Source organism: Phyllobates terribilis, unplaced genomic scaffold (genome assembly GCF_046119375.1).
Source record: "Phyllobates terribilis strain yellow unplaced genomic scaffold, ASM4611937v1 Scaffold_99__1_contigs__length_5935540, whole genome shotgun sequence".
Taxonomy (NCBI): domain Eukaryota; kingdom Metazoa; phylum Chordata; class Amphibia; order Anura; family Dendrobatidae; genus Phyllobates; species Phyllobates terribilis.
In genome coordinates, this window is record NW_027362859.1 from 5,758,318 (window position 1) to 5,774,650 (window position 16,333).

Sequence of the window (16,333 nt, forward strand, 5' to 3'; positions counted from 1 at the left end):
AAAATAAATGAGATTATGCTAACGGACGAACTCCCCTCCATGATCAATAACTCCCATAATAAATTTTATAAAACATGGTTCTACTAGAGTTTAAATCTTCCGCTGATTACCTTGACCTAATAGGGGAAAGCTAAGTCTATACTTCAGGAGCCTATTTGACGTTACCCTAACCCTCTTACCCATACATCCATTCCCCCACTTCCCTTTGTCTTTGTGTGTATTTGTGTTTTTAGTTTTAACTACTCTTTCTTTCTTTTAGAACCCTTATTTGTTAATCCAAATGAATATGTAATGACTTAATGTTTAAGTCTGAGTCACCACGCTGATATATCCTAAAACACATTGAACCAATGTTCTACCAGCGACTCTACTTTGGATTGTGTTTACTTATTTCATTTTCAAATGTTTTGGAAATACTGGTTATTGTTATGGTTATGTGGTCATGTTTGACCTACTACTTGTTACACAACTAGTACCCGGTGTTTGCATTTGTATTTCCTTTTCAAAACTTAATAAAGATAAATTTGTAAAAGGATAATCAAGTCACATTGCGTTTGATATTTTTTTATTGAAAAAAAACTAGGTGAAAGTTTTCCGCCAAGTGTAGAAGTCTTTTTGGATACAAAACTCAAACAAAATATGCAAAAGAATTTACAAAGTCTGGAGGATGGATCTCAGACATCAAAAAACTAAGTTTGAAAGAGATATCAAAGACTACGAGTCAAATTCAATTTACACATGGAAATGAAACAAACCAAGAGCTACTGTTCTGAAATACAGGTCACACAATAAATTCTAAGCAAATAGAGGAGAGCGGAGGTCAGCTTCACAAATCCTAATGTGTCCATGGGTTCCTCTAATTATAATTCTCCGAGGACTAATCTGATGTATCAGTGGGATCAACTAAAGACAGATGAAGCAAAAATAAATTCTCAAGTATTCCCCACAATTCAGCACAAAACAACGGGCGGGCAGAAAGCTCAAACGTGCCCGGACATGTGCGTTCCATGCCGGAGTGCATCACGGTCTCCTATCTGTGAATGCGCATGTCCGGAAGCATGCGTTCCACGCATATGATATTGGATTGCATACCACCAACATAGAAAAATCCTATCTCTGAGATCAGCGTCATGGGAGACTAAAAACAAGTATTGCACATCCTCCCATCACACAATAGGCGTGTAGATCTACTTTATCACTACATAAAATATGGGATGATGGCCCACAGTATATTCCTAAATGGTCAAATTTGACCCTTATTGCATAGAGATACACAAGGATCACCACACTTGTTAGTTACTAAATAGTAGATGTGGGATATAACTGATAAGAAATAATTCTGATATAGAAGCTCAGATCTCTTGATGAAGTACAACAATATGTGAACCTCATTCACAGGGAACTGAGTAGCAATGGGTAGAGTATAAAATCCAAAAATGTAATCCAGAATGGGGCTGCATTCATACAAAACAGGCATAGGAAATTTGCTCATTCAGTCCCTTAGGGGCTTGTGGATCCAATCTGGAAATCCACTCACTCTCCTTTTTGAGGAAACATCTATTGCGATCACCTCCTCTCACATTGGGTTTAACCACCTCAATGATACAAAAGATGTCTCTGGTTTCACCTCGATGTACGAGTGTTCATGTGTCTCACTAATGGGGTGTCCCGACCATGACATATATCACCCAAATGCTCCCCCTCCCTCCTCACAAACTCCCTCTTGGTCTTGCCTACAAAAACTAGGGGGCAGATGCATGTGGCCATATATACAAGTTCTGAGGTTTTACAGTTGGAATAATCCCTCGGAAAAAAGTTTTCACTCATGGAGGAACTTGAGAAAGATTTACATGGTCTCATCCAATTACATGTACAACTTTCTCCAGATCTAAAGAAACCACAGACTCTTCTATCTAGCCAAGTCCCCTTGGGTGCAGGTTTTTTGTAGAAACTATGCACTAAATGGTCCCTAATTGACCGAACCTTTCTGAAAGTTATTGTGGGAGTAGATCACACAGCACCCTCAGGTCCGCGTCAGCCACAAGTATATCCCAGTGTTTTCTGAGGATATTAAAGATACGGTCACTCTGATTGTCGTAAGTTTTTCTTACTTGTGTTATCCCATCTTTTTTCTTGGTCTCTTGGTTAGGTATGGAGGAGTGTCTGTCTCTCCCATTTTTCTGCAAACAATGATGCGGAATCCAAAATGTACCAGGAGTACCCTTTTTGCCTGAATCTGGTGTTCAGGTCTATTGCCTGTATATTAAAATCTGTGACATTATGGCAGTACCTTTTCAACCATAAAAATTAGCTCTTGGGTATTCCTCTTTTTATGGGGATGAGGTGTTGGCTATCCCACTTCAATAGTTTATTAGTGCTTGAAGGTTTATGGTAGATGAGTGTCCCTAGGATCCCAGCCTGATCTTTCTTGATTAGTACATCCAGGAAAGGCAACTGGTGATAATTAAACTCAGATGTAAATCTCAGGCCCACTCTATTGATGAGTTCCCTGACAAATTCAAAAGATTGTTCATTCGTTCCTGACCAGATGATTAAAATGTAGTCAATATATCTATACCACACCTCAATATATGGATGCCACCACTTATGATCATCCCTGAATATTGTGGTTTCCTCCCACCAGCCCAGGAATAGGTTAGCATATGAGAGAGCCCAGGGGCTCCCCATCGTAGTACCCCTGAGCTGGTGGAAGTACTTCCTGTCAAAAAGAAAGAAGTTATGAAAAAGACAAGAGTGAATTGTAGAAGATCCTCCATGAAGTCATTATGTCTGCTACACTCTATTGGCCTCAATTTAAAAAAATGTCTTACTCCTCTGATACCATCCTCATGCGGTATATTACTGTACAAAGCCTCAATATCTAGTAAGGCCTGCTCCCCTACATGCATGTATACATGCTCGAGGGTCTACATGTAGGGGAGCAGCCAAAGGGAAAACCAACTCCAGAGGGATTATTCCAACTACAGGACCTCAGGCGCTACTGGGGGAACATTATATTGTGGGGGTCATCATACATCCTGCATAAGGGGCATAATGTGGGCATTACACTGAGGGGGGGGCATCATACATGCTGCATAAGGGGCATAATGGGGGCATTACACTGTGTGGGGCATCATACATCCTGCATAAGGGGCATAATGGGGGCATTACACTGTGTGGGGGCATCATACATACTGCATAAGGGGTATAATGGGGGCATTACACTGTGTGGGGGGCATCATACATCCTGCATAAGGGGCATAATGGGGGCATTATACTGTGTGGGGGCATCATACATCCTGCATTAGGGGTATAATGGGGGCATTACACTGTGTGGGGGCATCATATATCCTGCATAAGGGGCATTACACTGTGTGGGGGCATCATACATCCTGCATAAGGGGCATAATGGGGGCATTACACTGTGTGGGGGCATCATACATACTGCATAAGGGGCATAATGGGGGCATTACACTGTGTGGGGCATCATACATCCTGCATAAGGGGCATAATGGGGGCATTACACTGTGTGGGGGCATCATACATCCTGCATAAGGGGCATAATGGGGGCATTACACTGTGGGGGGGCATCATACATCCTGCATAAGGGGCATAATGGGGGCATTACACTGTGTGGGGGGATCATACATCCTGCATAAGGGGCATAATGGGGGCATTACACTGTGTGGGGGGATCATACATCCTGCATAAGGGGCATAATGGGGGCATTACACTGTGGGGCCAGTAAAGGGGTCCTGTACTATGAGAACAATACGTTTCCTCCCTTCCTGTCTCCATAGTTGGGTCGTATGTATCTATTACAGGAAACAGAACAAAAACCTTATGATTCTTATAAAGGGGCAACACAAGACCCCAAAAGAGTCTCCGTGCTGAAGGGGTTAATGCCCCCTGTGCCCAGTAATGGGGCTCCACATACCTCCACCTGCAGAGCCGCCACCACATATATGGCTGCTCTGTGCGCACAGGAGCTGTGATGAGGTCACAGGAGGGGAGGAGTCAGGGGTCACATGATCAGGGGCCTCAGTGGATGCAGGACTCTGCTGTGCTGGTTGTCATGGTGCTGGATGAGCTGAAGTTTATGTGTGGGGTCAGGAGGGGTTTACAGTGTGGATGTAGCAGAGCCGTGTGTGTACGAGGTGTACGGAGCAGAGCCGTGTGTGTACGAGGTGTACGGAGCAGAGCCGCGTGTGTACGAGGCGTACGGAGCAGAGCCGTGTGTGTACGAGGTGTACGGAGCAGAGCCGCGTGTGTACGAGGTGTACGGAGCAGAGCCGTGTGTGTACGAGGTGTACGGAGCAGAGCCGCGTGTGTACGAGGTGTACGGAGCAGAGCCGTGTGTGTACGAGGTGTACGGAGCAGAGCCGCGTGTGTACGAGGTGTACGGAGCAGAGCCGTGTGTGTACGAGGTGTACGGAGCAGAGCCGCGTGTGTACGAGGTGTACGGAGCAGAGCCCGCGTGTGTACGAGGTGTACGGAGCAGAGCTGCGTGTGTACGAGGCGTACGGAGCAGAGCATTGTGTGTACGAGGTGTACGGAGCAGAGCCGCGCGTGTACGAGGCGTACGGAGCAGAGCATTGTGTGTACGAGGTGTACGGAGCAGAGCCGCGTGTGTACGAGGTGTACGGAGCAGAGCCGTGTGTGTACGAGGTGTACGGAGCAGAGCCGTGTGTGTACGAGGTGTACGGAGGGGAGCCGCGCGTGTACGAGGCGTACGGAGCAGAGCATTGTGTGTACGAGGTGTACGGAGCGGAGCCGCGTGCGTACGAGGCGTACGGAGCAGAGCCGCGCGTGTACGAGGCGTACGAAGCGGAGCAGCGCGTGTGCGAGGCGTACGGAGCGGAGCCGCGCGTGTACGAGGTGTACGGAGCGGAGCCGCGCGTGTACGAGGTGTACGGAGCGGAGCCACGTGTGTAGGAGGTGTATGGATCGGAGCCGCGCGTGTACGAGGTGTACGGAGCAGAGCCGTGCGTGTATGATGTGTACGGAGCAGAGTCGTGTGTACGAGTTGTACGGAGCGGCGCCGCGTGTGTACGGAGCAGAGCCGTGCGTGTATGATGTGTACGGAGCAGAGTCGTGTGTACGAAGTATACGGAGCGGAGCCGCGCATGTACGAGGTGTACGGAGCGGAGCCTCGTGTGTAGGAGGTGTATGGAGCGGAGCCGCGCGTGTACGAGGTGTACGGAGCAGAGCCGTGCGTGTATGATGTGTACGGAGCAGAGTCGTGTGTACGAGGTGTATGGAGCGGAGCCGCGTGTGTACGAGGTGTTCGGAGCGGAGCCGTGTGTACGAGGCGTACGGAGCGGAGCCGCGTGTGTACGAGGTGTACGGAGCGGAGCCGCGCTTGTACGAGGTGTACGTTGCGGAGCCGTGCGTGTACGAGGTGTACGGAGCGGAGCAGCGCGTGTACGAGGTGTACGGAGCGGAGCCGCGCGTGTACGAGGTGTACAGAGCGGAGCCGAGCGTGTACGAGGTGTACGGAGCGGAGCCGCGCGTGTACGAGGTGTATGGAGCGGAGCCGCGCGTGTACGAGGTGTACGGAGCAGAGCCGTGCGTGTATGAGTTGTACGGAGCAGAGTCGCGTGCATACGAGGCGTACGGAGTGGAGCCGCGTGCCTACGAGGCGTACGGAGCGGAGCCGCGTGCGTACGAGGCGTACGGAGCGGAGCCGCGTGCGTACGGAGTGGAGCCGCGTGCGTACGAGGCGTACGGAGCGGAGCCGCGTGCGTACGAGGCGTACGGAGCGGAGCCGCGTGCGTACGAGGCATACGGAGTGGAGCCGCGCGCGTGCGAGGCGTACGGAGCGGAGCCGCGCGCGTTCGAGGCGTACGGAGCGGAGCCGCGCGCGTACGAGGCGTACGGAGCGGAGCCGCGCGCGTGCGAGGCGTACGGAGCGGAGCCGCGCGCGTGCGAGGCGTACGGAGCGGAGCCGCGCGCGTGCGAGGCGTACGGAGCGGAGCCGCGCGCGTGCGAGGCGTACGGAGCGGATCCGCGTGTGTACGAGGTGTACGGAGCGGAGCCGCGCTTGTACGAGGTGTACGTTGCGGAGCCGTGCGTGTACGAGGTGTGCGGAGCAGCGCGTGTACGAGGTGTATGGAGCAGAGCCGAGCGTGTACGAGGTGTACGGAGCGGAGCCGTGTGTGTACGAGGTGTATGGAGCGGAGCCGCGCGTGTACGAGGTGTACGGAGCAGAGCCGTGCGTGTATGAGGTGTACGGAGCAGAGTCGTGTGTGCGAGGTGTACGGAGCGGAGCCGCGTGTGTACGAGGTGTACGGAGCGGAGCCGAGTGTGTACGAGGTGTACGGAGCGGAGCCGCGCGTGTACGAGGTGTACGGAGCGGAGCCGCGTGTGTACGGAGCGGAGCTGCGTGTGTACGAGGTGTACGGAGCAGAGCCGCGTGTGTACGTGGTGTACGGAGCAGAGCCGCGTGTGTACGAGGTGTACGGAGCAGAGCCACGTGTGTACGAGATGTACGGAGCGGAGCCGCGTGTGTACGAGGTGTACAGAGCAGAGCTGCGTGTGCACGAGGTGTACAGAGCAGAGCCGCGTGTGTACGAGGTGTACGGAGCAGAGCCGCGTGTGTACAAAGTGTACGGAGCGGAGCCACGTGTGTACGAGAAGTACGGAGCAGAGCCGCATGTGTACGAGGCGTACGGAGTGGAGCCGTGTGTACGAGGTGTACAGAGCGGAGCCGCGTGTGTACGAGGTGTACGCAACGGAGCCGCGCGTGTACGAGGTGTACGGAGCGGAGCCGCGCGTGTACGAGGTGTACGGAGCGGAGACGCGCGTGTACGAGGTGTACGGAGCGGAGCCGCGCGTGTACGAGGTGTACGGAGTGGAGCAGCGCGTGTACGAGGTGTACGGAGCGGAGCCGCGCGTGTACGAGGTGTACGGAGCGGAGCCGCGCATGTACGAGGTGTACGGAGCGGAGCCGCGCATGTACGAGGTGTACGGAGCGGAGCCGCGCGTGTACGAGGTGTACGGAGCGGAGCCGCGTGTGCACGAGGTGTATGGAGCGGAGCCGCGCGTGTACGAGGTGTACGGAGCAGAGCCGTGCATGTACGAGGTGTACGGAGCAGTCGTGTGCACGGAGCAGAGTCGTGTGTACGAGGTGTACGGAGCGGAGCCACGCGTGTACGAGTTGCACGGAGCAGAGCCGCGTGTGTACGAAGTGTACGGAGCGGAGCCGCGTGTGTACGAGGTGTACGGAGCGGAGCCACGCGTGTACGAGTTGCACGGAGCAGAGCCGCGTGTGTACGAAGTGTACGGAGCGGAGCCGCGTGTGTACGAGGCGTACGGAGCAGAGCCGCATGTGTACGAGGTGTACAGAGCGGAGCCGCGTGTTTACGAGGTGTACGGAGCGGAGCCGTGTGTGTACGAGGCGTAAGGAGCGGAGCCACGCGCGTACGGAGCGGAGCCGCGCGCGTACGGAGCGGAGCCGCGCGTCTGCGAGGTGTACGGAGCGGAGCCGCGCATGTGCGAGGTGTACGGAGCGGAGCCGCGTGTGTGCGAGGTGTACGGAGCGGAGCCACGCGCGTACGAGGCATACGGAGCGGAGTCGTGTGTGTACGAGGCGTATGGAGCGGAGCTGTGTGTGTACGAGGTGTACGGAGCGGAGCCGCGTGTGTACAAGTTGTATAATACCTTATTGCCTATTCTCCGATGCTCATGTCACCTGTAAAGGAGAAAAAATTATAAACCACCATAATACTCGCCTGTCGGGCGTAATCCACCATTCACTGATGTGACTGCTCTACACAACAGCCGGCTTCACACTACCTGTCATTTATTTATTTACACACTGAGACTGCGTGTGTCTGTGTAGCCGGCTGTCATGTACGCCCGACAGGTGATTATTATATTTTTTTTATTTGTTCTTGTTTACAGGGGACAAGGGCATGATTAGGTGTTATACTTGCCTAACTCTGTTTTTTATTTTTAAATAAATGTGTAAAATGGTGTGGACTTTTATTTCAAATAAAGGAATGTATTCAGGCTGTGTGTTTATTTCCAAACTTTTTCTATTGGGTTACTAATGAAGGCTTCTAATTGAAATGGAAATAGAAGTGCCCTGAGAAAGTTCACCGGAGTTGATCAGCTGATGAACCCCGGTGATCTCAGTTATGACACCGCCACTGCGGTGTAACCAGCTGTCTTGTAGAGCAGTCACCGATGTGACTGCTGATGTGGATTACGCCAGACATGTGAGTATTATGGCAGTTTGTCATTTTTTCTCTTTTACAGGGGACAGTGCATCGAAGATTAGGCGTTAAAGGTGAATATTATAATGCTTTTTTTTTTAGAATACTAGTAATAATAATCATTTTTATTTATATAGCACCAACATATTCCGCAGCACTTTACAATTAAGCGGGGACATGTACAGACAATAAATTCAATCCAAGCTAAGACAGTTTAAACAGTTACATCAGGAGTGAGGTCCCTGCTCGCAAGCTTACATTCTACAAGGGAATAGGAGGGACACAATAGGTGGAAAGTGCTTGTTATTTCAGGTCTGGCAATTATAATAAATAGGGATTTTCGTATAAAACTGCATGATCCGGTCATCAGCCTGTATGTTTAAGTGCAATAATCAAGTATCGAGTGCAGTTATCGTGTGCATGGAGGGTGTGGAAACAGATGAATGGTAGGGAGGAGACAGATGAATGGTCTTTTTTTTCTCTTTTCCAGGGGACAAGGACATCGGGGATTAAGTATTAGGTGAGTATAAGGCTGAGTTCACACGATGCGTATTTAATGTGTTTCCGCGGCGTTTTTGCAGTTGCGTAAATGCCGCGGAAACGCATGAAAAACGCATGGTAGAAGGGAAGCAATGTTCCCCAATTGAAATCCGCATGTGCTGTGCCCATGATGCGGATTTTTCCGCAGCGTAAACGCTGCGCTCAAAAATCCGCAGCATGTCAATTAATTTTGCGTAAACGCGGCGTTTTCGCCACCATTGACTTGCATTAGAACGCGCCAATTCCGCAAGACGGCATCTGTACTTGCATTATTGGCGCGTTCTAATGTGCGGATGGTACCCGGGTGTAGAGGAGAGGAGAGTCTCATCCACACCCAGGTACCATTAAAAAAGCTGTAAAAAAAGAATAAAATAATATATATATATATATACTTACCATCTGTCGGCCCGCGCAGCGCTCCTGCTTGGTTCCCGGCACTTGCAGTGAGTTGAAGGACCTGCGCTGACGTCAGAGTCATGTGACGGGTCACGTGACGCTGACGTCGGCAGGTCTTTCAATTCAAAGTTGCCGGCAGCCGGGAGAACGGTTTGAGCAGGACAGCGCGGGCCATCAGAGGGTAAAGTATACATGTATTTTTTATTTTTACCATTCTCTCGGGTCACACTATATAAATCCATGCTGTTTGCATGGATTTATATAGTGTGACCTAGTTGTCAAGCACTTTCCAGGTGATGCTAAAATCACCTGGAAAGCGCTTGTCAATCCACATGCGGAAACGCATGTGAATCCGCATGTATTCCGCAGGAAAAACGCATGCACAATCTGCATGCGTTTTTTCTGCCAGGGAGATGCAGAAATGATGCAGAAATTTTCTGCTTCATTTCTGCATCGTGTGCACATACCCTAACTGTGTTTTTTCTTTCAATATTTATTTAAATTTTTTCTTTCTGTACTTGGAGCACAGGTGCCGGCTGAAGTCTATTCCCATCAGCGGCCCCTGCTCTCGCTGTAGCGAGACACCTTGCCTACAACAGGCATAGGCTGATGGGAGTAGTAAACTCTAATCAGCCGACGCCTGTGACCAGCGGTGAGCTTTTTATCGACGGTCACAGCTGTGGGCCTAAGCTATCAGAGCCCGCAGTTCTCTGACCCGTGGTAATGATTTTACCTCCGATCAGAGCCCATGTTTCCCACACAGTCAGGCAGATGACAGCGTGGGAAACCACAGATGTTCGGGCCTCCCCATTTATATGAATGAGGTTCAGGTTCAGATACCGTTCAGGTACCCAAACCACCAAACCAAAGGTTTTTTTAGATGTTCAGCAGGACCCGCCGAACCCGAACATCCACGGTATCGCTCATCACTACTCATCAGTTAAAGGTGCACAAATCTCTCCTGTAATGTGTTCAACCTCAAGAATTTATTTTTCCTTTCAGTTACAGTAAGCAGAGGAACACGTGCGGGCTGGATCTTATGGGTATATAAGGCCAGACAGGAGATAGGTAAAGATAAATCATTCCATTACTCTCATCAGTGTAAGCAATCAGCAATCATTCCATTACTCTCATCAGTGTCTCAGGGGCCTCAAATAGGCTATGTGCGCATGATGCGGATTTGAAGCAGAAATTTCCTGAGCGTTTTTGCCTCTCCCTGGCAGAAAAAACGCATGCAGATTTTACATGCGTTTTTGATGCGTTTTTACATGCGTTTTTTGAAGCGTTTTTGTACATCAATGAATGCTTTTTGGAGCTAAATAAAGTTATTTGGTGGGACATTGCTTAAACCCTTGGATTACCATAAGAACTGGGGTGAGTATATTGGTTCATTTAAATTATTAAAGAATGGGTCTGTTGTATTTCAAATAAAGTTTTATACTGTGTCTGTGTGTTTTTTTAACTCTTTACTTTAATTTAATTAAGTTTGGTCATGAAAAGGTCTGATTGACACCTTGACACGACCAAACTAAAGAGCTAGGTGTCAGCTAGTCCCATTCACCCAATCTTCATTAGCATTTCTATTCATGTAATTTATGAGGTTGCTGTGAGCTGCTAATTTTAGCCTGGGAAGGTGCCATTAGGCAGACATGGTCCTTGGCCATAATTAACATCTCACAGCTGGTTCGTTAGCCGCTATGTCCCTCCGATCAGCACTCAGCAGTGCTTTGGATGCAACATGTTGTTGTTGCGTCCAAAATGCGGTGTTCTAATGCCGCACTTTTGTTGTCGGTGCATGTGAATCCACCGCATATAATGACACTTCAATCGGTTAAAATCTGCAGCGGAGACTGGCGTGTCCAACTACAGAAATTGGCATGCTGCGCTGAGTTTGGGTATGTGGCTACTGTCAGGAGCCGCTGCAGGTTTGGCGCTGCGTGTTTATATAGCATCAAACCCACAGCGTCCAGATGTTACAGTATAGTGGATGGGATCTCTAGAAATCCCATGTCCACTACCAGAATGATAATATTTGTGGACTACGTTGCGGCAGATGGGCTTTGGTGACTAATTTATAAAATGGGTGCAATTGCTTTATTCGGCCACATTTGCAAAAATAAGAGCGAATGACTCTATGTCTAATCAATTTTTCTTGCACAGAGGTAGAAGACAAGGGTTCCCCCTGTCTACCTTATTATTTGCAATAGCAATTGAACCTTTTGCGGCAGTAATTAATAAAACGTCTGAGATAAATGGATTTAAATATGGGACCAAGGAAGAGAAAGTGGCATTGTATACAGATAATTTATTTTTATTCCTAGGGGATGCTCGGGAGTCTATGGAGAGCACAAAGGCAAATATTTCTAGTTGATTTATTCCTTCTAAAGACCATACTAAGCACTAGGGGGCACTCAATAAAGGTGGAAGAATGGCCATTCCAGCAAACAGGAAAGGGTTCTTTAGTCAGTCAGACTGTGGATTGCCCTACCACAAACGGTAGTAATGGCAGACACTATAACAACTTTTAAAAAAGGACTGGATGATTTCCTCAGTACACATAACATTGTGTGTTATAGATAATTTAGTGACAACAAATGTAGAATTGAAGGAGAAAGGTTGAACCTGATGGACCTAGGTCTATTTTCATCCTATGTAAGTTTGAAACATCCCCATGTTTCTGTATGGCGACCTCCACACCAGGATATTTAGGACCTATGTGAGAAAATTCACCAAAATGAGGATGAAAACCATAATTTAAAAAAAAAAACGGCAAGAGTCCAGTGGACTGATTGATCCGAATGTTAAAGGTGAACTCAGCAGGAAGTAAGAATGAAGACCAGTCCTCCTTCTGAGCCGCAAAAAGACACCTTAAAATGTGTTCTAAAGATTGACTGGCTTTTACTTTCTGACCTTTGGTTTCAGGGTGGTAGGCACAGGAAAATGTCAAGTTAATCCCCAGTTTTTTACAAAAAGCTCTCCAGAATTTGGAGACAAATTTTACTCCCTTAGCAGACAAAATGTTAAGAGGAATTCCATGCAATCTCAATGACAAATAAACAATGTGTCTCAGCATTAGGTAACCCTGACAAAGGAACAAAATGAGCCTGCTTACTAAATTGTCAACAACCACCCAAATAATAGTCTTACTACCAGACAGAGGCAAATCCGTGATGAAATCCATGGACAGATGAGTCCACTAATTTTCTGCAATTGGCAATGGAGCAAATACTCCGGCTGGGAGATTATCACAGGCTTTATCTCGTGCACAAACTTCACAAGAGGATACAAAATCTTTAGTATCGTTATTCATAGGCGGCCGCTAAAAAAGCCTAGTAATTAGTTTCCACAAATCTTTGACCCCAGGATGACCACTCAAGGTGGAATCATGAAACTCCTGCAACAAACGCAATCTTAGGTACACAACTACTAATAATTTGAACCTAGGAGTGGCGGAAAGAGCCAACAATATACCTTTTTACGGATCTCAGCTTTCAACTCTGAGGATACCAAAGAAACCACAATGGCCTTAGGGAGAATGGAGGTTCTGGAACAGAAACTGAAGTTAAACTCTGTAATAGCGCGTCAGCCTTCATATTCTTGAACCCCGGCCTGAACGTGATAGAGAAATTAAATCTAGAGAAAAATAAGGACCCTCAGGCCTATCTAGGAGTTAGCCATTTAGGTGGTTCAATACACACTAAATTCTTATGGTAAGTGACTTGATGAACTGCCCCCTCCAGAAAATGTCTACATTCCTTAACCCCATTCTGACATTGTCAGTAATGGTACGTCCCTGTGCCCTATGGACCAGGTACGTACTATTACGACTGTGTGATCGTGTCCACACAGAGGCTGCCGCTGACACCCGCCACGCAGTGTCAGGAGTGTTGACCGCACCGCTCCCCGCACTTTAACCCCCTAAATGCTGCAATTGCTGCAGCATTTAGCAAGTGAGCAGGGGGACAGATGCCCCGCTATTCTTGTATCACAGATCCTGTGCTGTCAGTGCAGGGTCCCGATCATTGCCATGGTGACCCGATGTTGTCATGACTAGCATTGAGCGAATTTGTTCGACATTTCAAATTCGGGTTCGGAGTTCGCGCCAAAAAATCGTCTCCTCCCACGAACATCCTTGATTTGCAACGCTGTCACGCAGAAACATCTGTGTGACAGCATTGCAAATCAGGGATGTTCGTGGGCGGAGCCGATTTTTTTTTGCGCAATCAAGCCAGAACCCCAAACACGAACCCGAATTTGAAATGCCGAACAAATTCGCTCAACACTAGTCATGACGACATCTGGGTCACCAGGCCCCAGCAAGTTACTTTGATCATGCGCAGTACATGTTCAAAATAACTTGTGTCTGTTGTATAGCAGTGATCCTGCACTGCTATTGTTACAATTTATGTTGTTTTACTATCTGCCATCTTGTTTTGGTTTGCTGGCTTCTAGTCTTTTCCTCTGGTGCTGGGTTTCTTGGTCACGTGATCTCTGCACTCTTTATTACCCAGCACCTGGCACCCATTCCCTGCTGGACATCAGTGTTGTAACGCTCGTGCTCTGGCTAAGTAGCCTGGTTTAGTTCTTCTTGCTTTGGACTATTGTTATCCTGGGACTTCTTGTTCCACCAGTTTTGTTTCCTTTAATTTTTGTTTCTGCAACTAACTTTTCTGTTAGGAGGTCTCCTGCTTTTGCTCCCAGTCCTTAGATCTTTTAGGGACCCCTTTCCCTTTCCTACAGGTCTTCGTTTAAGTTCAGTGCAGGAGTTTCGGTGGGGCTATTCATAAGGAATAGGGCACCCACTCCAGTGTAAGGTAAAGCTGAGTCTCAGTGCAGGGAATGCTATTCCCTCCTATTCCTTAGTTCTAAGTTGCAGTACATAACAGCTATACATTATAACTGTGATCAGACTGCAGAAAGTGGAAGTCCCATCCATAGTGGGACTAAGTAAAAAAAAAAGGTTATAAAAATATTACAAAATATATAATTATCTATATTAAATATATATATATATATATATATATATATATATGTATATCATACACACAGTTTGTTGAAACCAGAAGTTTACATACACTATATAAAAAGACACATATGCATGTTTTTCTCAATATCTGACATGAAATCAGAATAAACCTTTCCCGTTTTAGGTCAATTAGGATTACCATAATTTTTAATATTTGCCAAATGCCAGAATAATGAGAGAGAGAGAATGTTTTAAGGCATTTTTATTACTTACTGCAGTCAAAAGTTTACATACAGTACATTTCATTAGTATTTGGTACCATTGCCCTTAAATTGAATGACTTGGGTCAAACATTTGGGATATCCTTCCACAAGCTTCTCACAATAGTTGGTCGGAATTCTGGCCCATTCCTCCTGACAAAACTTATGTAACTGATCCAGGTTTGTAGGTCACCTTGCTCGCACCGGCCTTTTCAGCTTTGCCCATAAATTTTCAATAGGATTGAGATCAGGGCTTTGTGATGGCCACTCCAAAACATTGACTTTGTTATCTTTAAGCCACTTTGTTACCATTTTGGCAGTATGCTTCGAGTCATTGTCAATTTGGAAGACCCATTTCTGCCCAAGCTTTAACTCCCTGGCTGATGTCTTGAGATGTTGCTTCAGTATTGCCACATAATCTTCTTTTCTCATGATGCCATTTATTTTGTGAAGTGCACCAGTCCCTCCTGCAGGAAAACAACCGCACAACACGATGCTGCCCCCCCTATTCCGTGAGGGATCTAGTTTCCAAAATGGCATCACTTGTGAGGGGTTTCCACTGTTTAGGCACATCAGGAGTTCCCAAACGAGACATGACGTCCGCTAATTATTCAAGCAAATTTTACATTCAAAAAGTCAAATGGCGCTCCTTCCCTTCTGAACCCTGCCGTACGCCCAAACAGTGGTTTCCTCCACATATGGGGTATCGGCATGCTCAGGAGAAATTGCACAACAATTTTGTGTTCAATTTTTTTCCTGTTACCCTTGCGATGTGGTTTTCACCACCATGAGAGGTGCAGTTTTTAGAATGGTGTCACTTTTGGGTATTTTCTGTCATAAAGGCCCCTCAAAGTCACTTCAAATGTGATGTGGTCCATAAAAAAATAGTTTTGTAAATTTTGTTGGAAAAATTAGAAATCACTAGTTAACTTTTAACCCTTATAACTTCCTAATAAATAAAAATTTTGGTTCCAAATTTGTGCTGATGTAAAGTAGACATGTGGGAAATGTTATTTATTAAACACCAGCCATATCAAATAAAGTTTACCACTATCATGGAGTACAATATATCACGAAAAAAACAATCTTAGAATCAGTGGGATAAGTTGAAGCGTTCCAGAGGTATTACCTCATAAAGTGACAGTGGTCAGAATTGTAAAAATTGGCCTGATCATTAATGTGCAAACTATCTTCAGTGGTAAAGGGGTTAAAGGCTGATTTAACAACGAGTTACTCATAATTCTTAACAGCATAATTTATTTCAGCAGACGAAAATTTTCTTGAGAGTAATGTACATGGCTGCAAATTGGTCAGAGCTTTGGAACCCTGAGAGAAAATGGCCTCTACCCCGACCCATGAAACATCCACCTCCACAATGAATGGTTCTTGGAGATGGGGTTGGATTAGAACAGGATCAGACATAAAACACTCCTTCAATTTTTCAAAAGCCCTCAAAGCATCCGGTGGCCAAACCTTGAGATCCGCCCCCTTACATGTGAGGTCAGTAAGAGGTCCAGCAATCTGAGAAAAACCCCTAATGAATTTCCTATAATAGTTGGTGAATCCTATAAAACCTTACAATGCGTTCAGGTCACTAGGTTGGAACCAATCTATTATGGCTTTCACCTTCCCAGGATCCATCACAAACCCATCAGCCGATAAAATGACCCGGGAATGAAACTTCCTGAACAGAAAAAAAACATTTCTCAATTTCATCAAACAAAGAAAGAATTCTCCCTCAATCTTTGAAATATTACACGGATATGTTCCTGGTGAGAATCCAAATCAGGAGAGAAAATTCTATATCATCAAGATAAATCACAAGAAATCTCCCAAAGTAATCAGAGAAATATCATTCAGAGAGTTGTGAAATCCTGTTGGTGCATTGGAGAATCCAAATGGGAGGACGAGATTATGGAATAAAACCTCAGACGTTAAAGACGCCGATTCCC